The sequence below is a fragment of the Orycteropus afer genome, unplaced genomic scaffold (assembly GCF_000298275.1).
Source record: "Orycteropus afer afer isolate SDZICR_OR568_19922 unplaced genomic scaffold, OryAfe1.0 scaffold00068, whole genome shotgun sequence".
Classification (NCBI taxonomy): Eukaryota; Metazoa; Chordata; class Mammalia; order Tubulidentata; family Orycteropodidae; genus Orycteropus; species Orycteropus afer.
In genome coordinates, this window is record NW_006921655.1 from 10,705,269 (window position 1) to 10,720,401 (window position 15,133).

Here is a 15,133-nt window from a genome sequence, read left to right on the forward strand (position 1 = left end):
GTGGTCTTCCTTATTCATTATTCAGCTTTCACATGCATATGAGGCTATTGAAAATACCATGGGTCAAATGGACCTTAGTCTTCAAATTGACATCTTTGCTCTTTAACATTTTGAAGAAGTTGTTTGCAGATTTGTCCAATGCAATATGACATTTGATTTCTTGACTGCTGCTTCCATTGGGCATTGATTGTGGATCCAAGTAAAATGAAATTCTTGACAACTTCAATCTTTTCTCCATTTATCATGATGCTGCTTATTAGTCCAGTTGTGAGGATTTTTGTTTTCTTTACATTGAGATGTAATCCATACTGAAGGCTGTACTCTTTCATGTTCATTAGTACGTGCTTCTTGCTTTCAGCAAGGAAAGTTGTGTCATCTGCATATGACAGGTTGTTAATGAGCCATCCTCCAATCCTGATGCTGTCTTCTTCACATAGTCCAGCTTCTCAGATTATTTTCTCATCATACAGACTGAATAAGTATGGTGAAAGAATACAGCCCTGATGTATACTTTTCCTGATTTTAAACCATGCAATATCCTCTTGCTCTGTTCAAATGACTGACTCTTGGTTTGTATATTGGCTCCTCATGAGCACAGTTAAGTGCTCTGGAAATCCCATTCTTTGCGAGATTACCCATAATTTGCTATGATCCGCACAGTCAATTGCCTTTGCATAGTCAAAAAAACACAGGTAAACATCTTTCTGGTACTTTTCACTTTCAGCTGAGATCCATCTGACATCAGCAATCATATCCCTCATTCCATGTCCTCTTGTGAATCCAACTTAAATTTCTGGAAATTCTCTATCAATGTACTGCTGCAACAATTTTTTAATTATTTTCAGCAAATTTTACTTGCATGTGATATTAAGGATATTGTTCAATAATTTCCCCATCCTGTTGGATCACCTTTCTTTGGAATGGACACATATACAGATGTCTTCCTTCAGTCCATTGGCCAGGTAGCTGTCTTCCAAATTTTTTGGCATAAATGAGTAGGCAATTCCAGTGTTGCATTCATTTTTTGAAAATCTCAGTTGGTTTTCCATCAATTCTTGGACGCTTGTTTTTTTGCCATTTGATTCAGTGTAACTTGGACTTCTGTCTTCAATGCCGTCAGTTCTTGATCATATGCTACCTCTGAAATAGTTGAACACTGACCAATTCTTTTTGGTACAGGAGTTCTGCATATTTCTCCCATCTTCTTTTGATGCTTCTGGCATCATTTAATATTTTGCACACAGCACCCCTTAATATTGCAATTCAAGATTTGAAATTTTCTTCAATCCTCTCAGCTTGAAAAATGCTGAGTTTTCCCTTTTGATTTTTTAACTGCAGGTCTTTGTACATTTTATTATAATAATTTATTTCACCTTCTTGAGCTTCCCTCTGAAATCTTATGTTCAGATGTTTTACTTCATCATTTATTCCATTTGTTTTAGCTATGACACATAACAACAACAACACTCTACATTCAAGAACAAGTTTCAGAGTCTTTCTGACATCCATTTGGCTATTTTCCTTTTTAAGTCTTTTTTAAATGATCTTTTTCTTTTTTCATGTATGATGTCCTTGATGTCATCCCTCAACTCATCTGGTCTTCAGTCATTAGAGTTCAATGCACCAAATCTATTCTTCAGATGGTCTCTAAATTCAGCTCAAGGTCATATTCTGACTCTCATGGACTTGTTTTAATTTTCTTCAGCTTCAAATTAAACTTGCATATGAGCAACAGATGGTCTGTTCCATATTTGGCCCCTGGCCTTGTTCTGACTGGTGATACTGAGCTTCTCCATCAATTCTTTCCATAGATGTATTCAGTGTGATTCTGGTGTATTCCATGTAGTGAGGCCCATGTGTATAGTCACCATGTATGTTGTTTAAAAAAAAAAAAGTATTTGCAACAAGTAAGTGGTTAGTTTTTCAAAATTCTATCATGTGATCACTAGCATCATTTCCTTCACCAAGGCCATATTTTTCAACTATGTTGAAATGTTTCTTCTTTGCTTCCAACTTTCACATCCCGATCACCAGTAATTATCAATGTATCTTGATTGCATGTTTGGTCAATTTCAGACTGCAGAAGTTGGTAAAAATCTTCAATTCTTCATCTTTGGTTTTAGTGGTTAGTGCATAAATTTGAATAATAATAGTAAGAACTCATCTTCCTTGTAGGCATGTGGATATTATCCTATCACCGACAACATTATATTTCAGGATAGATCTTGAAATGTTCTTTTTGACAACGAATGTGACACCATTCCTCTTCAATTTGTCATTTCTACAATAGCAGATCATATGATTTCTGATTCCAAATGGTCAATACCATCCATTTCAGCTCACTAATGAAGGGAGCTCTGGTAGCATAGTGGCTAAAGCACTTGACTGCTAACCAGAAGGCTGGCGGTTCAAACCCACCAGCCACTCCTCAGAAGGAAGGTTGGGCAATCCTACTTCTGTAGTGATACTGCCTCGGAAACCCAAGGAGGGGTCGCTATGAGTCAGGGCTGACTCGACGGCACATAACAACAACAATGCCTAGAATATTGATCTTTATACATTCTATTTCATTTTTGACAACTTCCAATTTTCCTAGATGCATATTCTGTACATTCCACATTCCAATTATTAATGGATGCTTGCATCTGTTTCTTCTCATTCTAAGTTATGCCACATCAGCAAATGAAGTTCCTGAAAGCTTTAGTCCATCCATGTCATTAAGGTCATCTCTGCTTTGAGAAGATAGCTCTTCCCCAGTCATACTTTAGGAGGCTTCTTGTTCTGGTTACCTAGTACCTCTTTGACAAGAATATACCACAAATGGGATGGCCTTAACAAAGAGGAGTTTATTCTAACTATTTGGAGGCTCTAAATCCAAGTTCCAAGTGCTAGGCTTTAGGGGCTGGGTGAAAGCCCCTCAACCTTGGGGTCCAGCTCTGCTTCCTGCTCCCAGCCCACTGGAGCTAGAGGCGTTTCTTTGCTCGACAGCTGCTGGCTGCTGAGGCTGACAAACCCAAGGTTGACAAGTAAAAAAAGGCATAGTTCAGATGTTACCAAACCACATGGCAGGCCATTACTTAAGTCCATTGTAAGTCCCAAGGTCGCCAGAGCATAGCAGGCTGCTGAGCAATGACATGGCTACATGCAGGGTCCAAGCATGCCATAGGCTAGAGACCATTCCCAAGGCTTCTCCTTATATACAGAAAGCAGACCACATCCCAAAGGCAGCTACTCAGCTGCTTGTGGTAGATCCCACCATGGAGCTGATTGGCAGTCTCATCATGGGGAATAACTACCACCAGCTGCCCAGCCACTCAACCATGCCCAGCCAAGTTGACACACAAAAACTGAACTACCACAATTCCACCCCTTGTCAACTTGGCATCTGTACAGATCTTCACTGGGTGGTATCTGTACAGATCTCCTCCACTAGGTAGCTCCAGGCCCCTAGTTTCTCTAAGTGGTGACCTTACCCCGTGTCCTGGTGGGGCCAGCCACATTCCTCTCCCTCTTGGGCATGGCAGCCCCTCCCCTTCACTCTTGGGCAGCGTCTATGGCTCTATCCCACTGGCTCACAGGAATGAACCAAGTTGGAAAAGGCCTGGCTCTTTGAAACCTAGGGGGCTATGATCATTCCACCCCCAAAGGCCATGGTCCTACCCTTGCAGGCTGAGGCAGCTCTGCTTCCGTTTCCTTGGTCTTCACTTATGTCGATTAATGTCCAAGGGCAACCCACTCTGCCAGGAATCTTCTTGCCCCAAATGATATTTAGCTTTATTTATCTATTTAGCCAACCTTCTACTCTGTTTCAAGCCAGTCTCTTCTACCAATTAATGCCTGAAGGTAACCCGCCCACCAGGAAGCCACCTAACCAAAAGCATCAAGCTTTCTCCTCTGTGGGCTGGTAAGACTGTCGCTGTCTCATGCTGTTTCTCTCAGCTCTGCTACTGCTGTCTCTCATGCTGGTCTCTTGCTCTGCTCCTGCCCTCTGTCAGGCTGTATGCCGGGGTCTCTCTGCCAGGGTCTTGGGTCAAGGATGCACTCCACTCCTGTTTCCACATTTTAGGTATCTGTCAGAGCAGCACCCTGCTCTCTCAGTACCAAATTCTGTTCTGGTTACCTAGTGCTGCTCTGACAAGAAATATGCCCTATGATTAAAGTCAATGGAAAATTACAGCAACCCAATTCTGATATGACTGCTAATGGCCCAGATCCTTCAGGAATGAAGGTTTGGGTCAATCCACCAGGCAAAGAACCAGAACCAGCTGAGGTGCTTGCTGAGGGCAAGGGAAATACAGAATGGGTGGTGGAAGAACGTAGTTCTGAATATCAGCTATGACCACGTGACCAACTGCAGAAACAAGGACTGTGATTGTTATATTTCTTCATTGTATATGTGCATCAAATATTTTTATTTCCTTCTGTTATGAACTGTGAAATGTAAGAAAGGTTAATGTGTTTCGGTTGGACGTGTGTTAGCATATCATGTTAGACACAAATATGACTTTATAATTGTCCTTATTAGAGATTATATATGGTTAAGAAGATGTGTACAACAGCCAAGTTGACAAGGGGTGGACTATGATAGTTGGAGCTGTGTGTCAACTTGGCTAGACTACAATTCTGTGTGGTTTAAGTAGTTGTGATGTGGTTATTCCCATGATGGGATCAGATGAATATGTTTTAAGCAGCCAATCCATTGAAAGGGAGCTTCCCTAGGGGTGTGGCCTGCTTCCACTATATTTATGGAGATGCTGGGAAAAGAGACACTCTTCTACGGATCGGGATTCTGTTGTGCTGCCTACAACTGTCCGTGAGCGAACAATCCACCATTCAGCCTGTAGATCTTGGATTCATCATTCATTGGAGTCAACAGCCAGTATACTTCCTGCCAACCTTGAGCTCATCAGCCCCTGCAGCTGCGTGAGTCGGGAAAAGCCTCTACCTTGAGGTCTGATCCAAAAATTTTGGACTTGCCAGCTTCTATAAGTGTGTGAGCCATTTTTCTAAGATAAATTTCTCTTTCTCTCTCTATATATAAGCTTTACTGGTTTTGTTTCTCTAGAGAACCCAGTCTAACACACTTCCAATCTGAGGGGCTCATCTTCTGGCACTTTATCAGACAATGTTTCACTGCTATTCATAAGGTTTTCAGTGGCTATTTTTATTTCAGAAGTGGATGGCATCTGCCTTCTTCCCAGTCTGTCTTTGTCTGGAAGCTCTACTGAAATATGTCTACCCTGGGTGATAATGTTGGTATTTGAAATATCAGTGGCATGGCTTCCAGCCTCACAGCAACACACAAGCCACTACATACAACAAACTGACAGACTACATTAGTAATAGATATTCATATCAAGAGAGAGAAAGTGCTACTATATATATTTTCATGGTAGTATTTTATCTCTCTTGATATGAATATCTATTACTAATGTAGTCTTTTTTTGTTGTTAAACAGCTACATTACCCAATTGATTCAAAATCATTATATTTGCAACTGAAACTGAAACCAAGGTCTCATATCCTTCACTTGTAAATGGATATCTTCAATCTAAATGCCAAATGCTTCCATTATTCTTTTGACTTTAATCTTGTTCCAGTTAGCTCAGGAACAATTTAACAAGCTTTAATTCTGTCATTTAATATACCTTTCCAGTTTTTTCTAAATTTGATGAAGAATGCCAATATGATATTGAAAAGAAAGGATCTGAACAGGCCACCAAGCAGTGATGAGTATCATGGCCTGCCAATGATGCCTTTTGACATTCTGACACAGATCCATTAATCAACCTTTTGAGTATGACTATTCAACTGGCTGCAGATCCACCATACTTTAATATAGCAATTGTCTCCCTAGTCATTTAGGGCAGGAATTTTAGAGTGATTCTTGATTCTGTTTTCCCTCTCAACTGCAGATCTAATAAAATTTGCTTAGTTTTGAGTCCAGAGAGTTTTGGTATCTATCCCTTACTACCTCTACCACCAAGACTATTGCCAAAAACCAAAAAAATTAACTCACTGCCATTGAGTCAGATCCTACGTGAAGCAGTATCATCACAGAAGTAGATTGCCCAACCTTCCTTCCAAGGAGTGGCTGGTGGGTTTGAACTGCCAGCCTTCTGGGTAATTCTTACTTCTGTTTTCAATTTATTATGTTCTTAATATTGCCAGAATATTTACCTTGAAACACAAAATGATAAAATCATTACCCTACCTGGTTCCTGTCCCTGAGTGGTACAAATGGTTAACAGTTTTGGCTGATGATCCAAAGGTTGGAGGTTCAAGACCACCCATAGACACTTCAGAAGAAAGGCCTGACAATCTGCTTTTGAAAAATCAGCCATTGAAACCCTGTGAGCTCAATTCTACTCTGACAAACATGGAGTGATTATGAGTTGGAGTCAACCCCAAAGCAACTGGTTCTGTTTTGTTTTTAACTGGTTCCTAGCTGGGTATTCCTGATGTGTTGTTAGCTGCCATTGAGTAGGCCACTGACTCATGCACAATGGGTCAAAATGCTGCCCAGTTCTGTGCCATCCCCATGATGGGTTTCAGATCAGACAGACCATTGTGAGGCATAGAGCTTTTACTGGCTTATTTTTGGAAGTAGATGGCCGATATTTCTTCCCAGTCCATCTCAGTCTGGAAGCTTAGTTGAAAACTGTTCGGCATCATACAACAACACGTAAGCCTCCACTGACATATGAGAGATGACATGAGAAGCACTAGACAGGGAATCGAACCCAGGTCTCCCACATGGAAGACAAGAATTCTACCTCTGAACCATCAATGTGATGACAGTGAATAATACCCACTGAGGATGAGAAAATAAATACAGCTACCAAGGATGCCCATTTATCTTTGCTCCTCTTTCCCATCAAGCCACTTGTCTCACTAAAGATAATTGAAAACTGATTTCTCTTGTTGAGGTTGCCATTTGTAATCATAATAATAATTATTTACAATTGCAATGTACTATCCTCTACACTATCTAATTTAATTCTCACATCAACTCTGCAAGTCATATTAACCCACTGCTACATATGAGAAACATGAGAGTTGGAGAGGTTGTGCTTTGCTAAAAGTCACATAGCTAGTAATTAACAGAGGCAGGCTTTGAACTTGAGTTTCCCAATTTCAAGGCAGGGGCTTCCTTTCCCAAACCAGCTCAACTGAACAGCTGTATGAATTAGGACCTTTTTAGTGCAAAAAGGAAAAAGCCATCAAAAGACAAATGAGTATTGAGATGATAGCCCCCAAATCTCTGAAGGAAAATATTGTTCAAAGGATACAGGAAAGAGATTTTTTTCCAATCACACAGAAGCCAAGATTTAAGAGCATCTGCAGAGAAGCAGTTGGAGTAAATGCTATCCTGACTCAGGCTCTTTGTGAGATGCGTCACACATCATCATAAGACTCTCCAAAACATTTGCCCTTAAACAAATTAGAAGGATGGAAACAAAATAGTAGCTTTGTTCTTTAGAATAAAGCTGCAGATGTGTATTATTAATATCTTAATTTTATAGTAGATGAAATCATGTAACTCAGCAAATATTTGCTGAAAACATAAAACTGGCTATAAAAACAAAATATTGAGAGACTACTGGATGCTGAGATGCAATTTGGAGGAGTAGCATCTTGGACCATACAACAGCAGCTGGCACTTGGCCGGCATTAGTAGTTATTTGAGGACAAAGCGGTTAATATTACAATTAATGGTTAAAAAAAAAAAAAAAAGTTGTGAACACAGCAACTGTCAGATGAGAAAATATTCCAGAATAGCTTCTACTTCCCTATATTAAAGTAATGCACAAAAATTGGTTGGCAGTAGGCTTTTAATAAAGCACTTGAAGGACTTCAAGTACTTACTGATGAAGATCTAAGACTCCACCTTCAGTATGGATTACACCTCAACATAAAGGAGACAAAAATCCTCACAAGTGGACCAATAAGCAACATTATGATAAATAGAGAAAAGACTGAAGTTGTCAAGGATTTCATTTTACTTGGATCCATAGTCAATGCCCATGGAAGCATCAGTCAAGAAATTAAATGGCATATTGCTTTGGGCAAGTCTGCTGCAAAAAAAGACTGCCTTAAACTGTTAAAGAACAAAGCTGTTCCTTTGAAGACTAAGGCGCACCTGATTCAAGCCATGGTATTCACAATTGCCTCATATGCATGCAAAAGCTGGACAATGAATATGGAAGACTGCAGAAGAATTGATGTATTTAAATTGTGGTGTTGGAGAAGAATATGGAATATACCATGTTCTGTAAAAAAAAAAAAAAAAAAAAATCTATCTTGGATGAAGTATAGATGGAAATGGTCTTCAGAAGCAAGAATGGCCAGACTTCATCTCACCTACCTTGGTCCTGTTGTTGGAAGGGACCAGTCCCTAGAGAAGGATATCATGCTTGAAAAAGTAGAAGATCAGCGAAAAAGTGGATGACCTTCAATGAGATGGATTGACACAGTGGCTGCAACAATGGGCTCAAGCACACATAGCAATGATTGTGAGTATGGTACAGGGCTGAGTAGTGTTTCACTCTGTTGTACATAGGATCACTATGAGACCAAACTGACTCAACAGTACCTAACAACATGAAGAGGCTACTACTAAGAAAATTAAGAAACTATTTCTGTTTATAAGTATGCAAATCACTATACTGATAAGGTCTACAATAATTGCTCAGCATCATTTTACCAAGTAAAATGGCTAAGTGGGAACTCCATTATTTCTCAAGGATAATTCTATGTAATTTCCCATCAAAAAATATTTGAGTTTGAAGGACTGGGTATTCATTTAACATAGCTATATCTTGGTATAATATTTTGTTTTTAGTTTGCTCTTCACTAAATTGGTTAAACACAGGCTGGCTCAGCCCCATTTCCAGAATTTCTGATTCAGTAGGTCTGGGGCATGGGTCCCAAGAAATTACATTTCTAACAAGTTTCCAAGTGAAGATAATGCTGGGGACCACATTTTAATAACTGCTGTTCTCACTATGCTCACTGCCCCATAGGTTAGAATTTCCTATAATGACATCCTAATTTGTCACTTGCTGAATCTCTTGTGCAAAATAAAGATTAATTCAATAATTATTTATTGAGTCAGCATTTCTGTAAGATGTACTGTAAACTGTATCAAATATGGTGCTACATACTAGAGATACAAAGATGAAGAAAGCATACTCTTCCTTCCATGGGATTCGATTCTAGACAGACATGTAAACAAATAATTATGATGTAATATGATAAGCAGTACGTGTAAAATCCACATGAGTACAGAGGAGGATTCATTCTTCAGTGAGAAGAATCAGAAAGCTTTACAGTGGAGATAAAACTTTGGATGTTTCTTGAAAAATAGTACAGAGAGTTTCATACACCCTTTACCCAACTTCCTCTAAGCTTCGCATGACTATGAAAGATGCACAGAAATTTATCAAGATATCCCTAAATGGACTAATGAATCTGCCCTGGAAGAAGTGCAGCTGGAATGTTCCTTGGAAGCAACAATGGCCAGACTTCAATTCACCTACTTTGGTCATGTTGTAAGAAGAGACCATTCCCTGGAGAAGGATATCATGCTTGGTAAAGTGGAGGGTCAAAGAAGAAGGGAAAGGCCCTCAATGAGACAGATTGACACAGTGGCTACAACAATGGGCTCAGGTACAGCAAGGATCGTGAGGCTGGCACAGGACCGGGCAGTGTTTTTTCTGGTGTACATAGGGTCACTATGAGTCAGAGATGGCTTGACAGCACCTAACAACAACAACATCCCATGCAACAAATAATGCATCAATAAAACCATTGAGACATTAAATAGTAAAGATAATATCTCAACTTTTTGGAGTATTATGTGCCAGACACTGCCAAGCACTTAAAACATATCACTTAAATTTTCAACAACTAAATAAATAGTGTATACTATATGGAGTGTATTATGACTCCACTTATAGATGAGGAAATAGAGACCACTGCAAATTTTATAGTAGGTAACTGAGCTCGTAATTGACATCAGAAAGCTCAGCTCTAGCACACACACACTTAACCAGTATACCTATAATTAGTATGATTGAGAAATAGTGAATAGTCTGTTGTGGTACAGGTTAGGTTACGTTAGAAAAAGTAGAAGGGACAGAGTTTTGAGAGTGAGAGCAGAAGACAAGGTGAGAAAAGGCAGGGGCAGTCCTAGATAATGGAAGGATGCCATAAGAGGCAAAATTCTAGGATGGTACCCAAGATTCCAACCCCCTGGTGCATACACTCTGTATAATCCCTTTTCCATGACTGAGAGTAGAACCGTGAATGTGAAGGCATATCACTCCTGTTATAAAACATGGCAAATGTAAAGGAATTTTACAGATGTAATTAAGGTCACCAGTGCTCTCACACTGCCCCACTGTTTCAGGGCCTCAAATTCTCATGCTGTTATCTAGGTTTGTCCATTCCCTTCCTAGCCTTGACTTCAGCTTCTACTCTCAGAACCCTGTGCCATAACCCATTCCTTAAGAATTCTGCCATCATAGGTAATAACAGAAGTTTTATGGCCAAATTAATATGATGACTTAGAGTTTTGTACATAGCTTTTGGAAATCAATCTATAGCTTCAACTTACATTTGCAATGTACACAAACACTCTAGCAACAATGCTTTTACACTGAAGAAAAATTTCAATAGTGGGCAACCAGTATCCAGCAAGTAGGCCTTGCAGGACTCCCTGAATCACATCCTAGAAAAGGTACAGGTACCTGTAACTAGCCCCTTCTAGTTCACACATGTATTGGATCATAAAGCATACCTTGGTGCAAATATGTTGGCCTTTGATCATACATAATGCAACATGGTTAATCTGTCACCAGCAAAATATATGAAACATTAAGCTGCCTCTGGTTTGTATTTCAATTTTGAACACTTGGCTACCCCTCACTGATGGAGATTGGCAATAAAGTTAAGTCTCACTTTAAGATTTAAAAAGGTCAATTCTGTTTGACATTGTTGCAAAGTTATTTCAATTAGAAAGAAAGTTTCCTTCCTCACAAAAACATTTGGCTTAAAGGATCCAAATTTCATTCTAGTCCTCTGAGGACATTCATATTCCTAAACCCATGCAGAGATGAATAGTTTTAAAGTTAGTTTAAAAATAAAAGCATTGTCTACCAAAGTGGGGTAACAGCACTTAACATTGATAGTAATCACATAGTAGGCCATGAACCTTGTTCCATTCTTCTTAACACAGGACAAGTGGGAAAACTTTGCTACTGTTACTGGTTTGCAGACCAAGTTTTCTCATCCTTCATTCATTCATTTATTCATTCATTCATTTAGTAAAAACATTTACTGAGTACATGCCTTGTGCCAGTTAATAAACTTACTGCAGGTATATAATGATAAATGTCATACATTCCTGTCTTTGGGAAGACCTTTTCTAAAAGGAAAAATAAATAAATAAACATCTGTTTCAATTCTAATATGTTCTATCACCAGCAGAAACAGGATCCACATGAGGATTGAACACAAAGCACATGGTGAGGACAAACTCACTTTACTCTTCCACATTGGTATACCAGCCGAAGGAATTTCCAACCATCCTATTTTACCTGGGCAATCTGTCACTCACAGTCACTATTTTCTCAAAGTAAATTGGGAGGTGATTTTTTAATTAAAGTCAATAACCAAAAAAGTTGAATTAAACCAAGACATATTGACTACAGTGTGACACACTATTCAAGGAATTGCAAGTCATCCATCTCAAGTACAAGATCCTGCATTCAAAAGCTTGATGGAAACTCAAGATTTACAAAGTAAAAAAATAAGAGAATGTTATTTTAAAATATGTACTAATGTGATAAAATGCAGACAATTAAAGTCCAAAACCTATTGTCTTCTATGTATAGAAATGAAAGAACTTTGTAGAGGGATGACGTGGCTTGAAATGTTTCAGAAATAATTAATAGGAAGAAAGGGGACTTTTGTTTTTCTTTTTCTTTTACTATTTCATCCTTAATCTATGATTTCATATTTGAATGACACAAGGATGCAAACATGTAATCTCAATTTTTTTGCTACTTAATTAATTTTAAAACAAAACCACTGTGATTAAATTAAAAAATTATTGAGTATTAAAAATTCTTGTTCATCAAAAGACTTTACCAAAAAAGCAAAAAGACAAGCTACCAACTGGGATAATATCTTGGAAACCATGTCTAACAAGAATCCAATAACCAAAATATATATAAAATTACAACAATTTAACAACAAAAAGACAACACAATCATAAAATGATCAAAGGATCTAATAGACATTAGATCAAAGAGGACATTCAAATGGCCACCAAACACATGAAAAGATGCTCAGTTTCATTAACCATCAGATAGATGCAAATCAAAACCAGAATGAGATACCATTTCACAGTCACTAGGATGGCTAACATAAAACAAAACAATAAAAACAAACAGAAATTAACAAATGTTGGCAAGGATGTTGGGAAATTGGAACCCCTATGCATTTCTTGTGAGAATGCAAAATGGTATAGTCATTGTGGAAAACAGTATGGTGGTTCCTCAAAAAACTGAAAATAGAACTATCACATGACCTAACAATTGCACTCTTAGTCTTACCCAAAAGACTTGAAAGCACAGACTGAAACAAAGACTTGTACACCAATGTTCACTACAGCACCACTCATAATAGCCAATAGGTGGAAACAACCTAAATGTCCATCAACAGATAATGGATAAACAAAATGTAGTATATAAGTATAATGTACATATGTACATCTTTATAATGGATAATGGAATACTACTTAGTCTTGGTACATGCTATAGTATGGATGGAGCTGGAAGACATTATGGTGAGTGAAGTAAGTCAATCACAAAAGGTCATATGACCTCACTTATATAAAAAGACAAGAAAAGGCATATGTAGAGAACAAAGTTTATTAGTGGTTATGAAGAACAGTAGTGAGAGGGAATAAAGGGGTTAACAGTCATGGAACTATCACATTGATTAAGGGTAAGCTTGCACAGCCAACTACCGTAATTGCTGTCAATGAGTTTCACACCTGTAAAAAGTTGAACTGGCAAAAGTTGTGTGACAGATATATTTACAGCAATGACACAAAAATAAAAAAGAGTAGCTCTGAGGCTGCTTATATACAACCAATAACCTCATGAGATCTGGTTTTTTGGTTTGGAGATTTAGGATCATGGTTTCATGGGACATTCCAGTTAATTGGTCTTATGTTTAGTGCCTCTGTTCTACCTCCTAGTTTGATGTGTAGTGCCTGGGGCCTTGTGGTAGCTAAGGTTATGTGTCAACTTGGCTGGCCTTAGTTGAGTAGCAGGGCAGCTGGAAGTAGTTATTCCCCATGATGAGACTGGTAATCATCTCCATGGTGGAATCTACTATGAGCAGCTGAGTAGCTGCCGTAGGGATGTGGTCTGTTTCCAGAATATAAGGAGATGCTTTGAGAAAGGTCTTCAGCTTTTCGGCACATCTGGAGCCTGCATTTGGCTGCCTCCATCTCAGTGGCCTGCCATATTTTGTGCCAATCTTTAGACTATTTCTGGACTTGAACTAGAGGCTTGCCATGTTGTTGGATAATGTTGGGACTGTGCCATTTTAGTTGTTGACCTTGGGTCTGTCAGCCTCAGCAGTCAGCAGCTGCTTGAGTTAAGAGATACCTCCAGCTCCAGTGGGCCATGAGCAAGAGGCAGAGCTGAAGCCCAAGGTTACAGGGCCTTCACCCAGCCTCTTGTGGTGGCACTTTGAACTCAGACTTCTAGCCTACTAAACTGTAAGATAATAAATCCTTGTTTGTTAAAGCTGTACACTGGTGGTATTTCTGTTATCCCAGCACTAGAGAATCAAAACAGCTCTTGAAAGCTTGCAAGCAGCCATTGAGGGCACAATAATAGTCTCTCTTTGCCTGGAACAGAGGAAGATGGAGAGTCAAGAGTTGTTGTTGTTGTTGTTGTTGTTTGCCGTCGAGTTGGCCCCGACTCATAGCGACCCCTCCTTGGGTTTCCGAGGCAGTATCACTACGGAAGTAGGATTGCCCAACCTTCCTTCCGAGGAGTGGCTGGTGGGTTTGAACCGCCAGCCTTCTGGTGAGCAGTCAAGTGCCTTAGGCACTATGCTACCAGAGGAGGATATGGAATGTATGGCTAATTGCTACCACGAACAACAAACTCCTTTGCCATAAAGTCAGAACTGGATGGTACTTGGCTACCATTACTGAACATTTTGATTTAAGATTCCACAGAAAAATCCTGATCAAAAGGGGAAAAAGGCAGAATAGAATTTCAAATTCTCATACACTCCAGACTTCCTAGAGACATGAAGGTTGGAGGAACTTGTGAAATTATTATCCTGAACTAATCTTTAAACCTTAAATCAAAAATATCCCCTGAAGTCCTTAAATCCAAACTATAGATTAACTTTGGGGAAAAAAATCTGCCTTGAGCATTATACTCTTTTAAGAACTATCTATATGGGCTCAAATTGACAACAGTGACTCTAAAGATTAGATAGGAGCCTTGGGGGGGTAGTGAATTTATGTTAATAAACCTTATGAATAGCAGTGAAACACTGCTTGATATATTACCTATGTTAATAGGAGAGAAACAATTCAGAAAAGGAGAGTGAGAATGGTTACACACCTCAACGAATATAATTAATGTCATTAAATGGTACATGTAGAAACTGTTGAATTGGTCGTTTCACTGTGTGTATTCTCAACAACAACAAAAATAAAATTTTATATTTATAAAAGCTCTCAAGTGAACCAGTTTTAAGGTAGGTTCAGTGGGGAGTGAATCATAGGTATAGAATATTATCTCCGTTCTCAAATGTTTTTACAAATTAGGCGGAAAATACAAAATTAAGTACACAAAACAGGAAGAAACTAATAAAGATACTATATAAACCAGTACCTTTAAAAATAGAAGAAAATGGGAGGTGGGGCAAGATGGCGGACTAGGCAGAAGGATTGCACAGACCCTCTTCAACAAAGAAAAGGGAAACCAATTAATACAGACACAGAAGATAATCCTGGACCCCTGAGCCTTGAAGGAAAGGATGCAGATTTGGACTAAACCCCAACTAGCAGAAGAATTTGCGTGAAAAT

General features: G+C 38.9%; 1 protein-coding gene across 1 annotated transcript in view; it reads right to left on the reverse strand.

The window, feature by feature from the left end:
- FMN1 (formin 1) overlaps positions 1-15,133 on the reverse strand; it is a 586,562-nt gene that overhangs the window by 553,596 nt on the left and 17,833 nt on the right. The window lies entirely within an intron of this gene.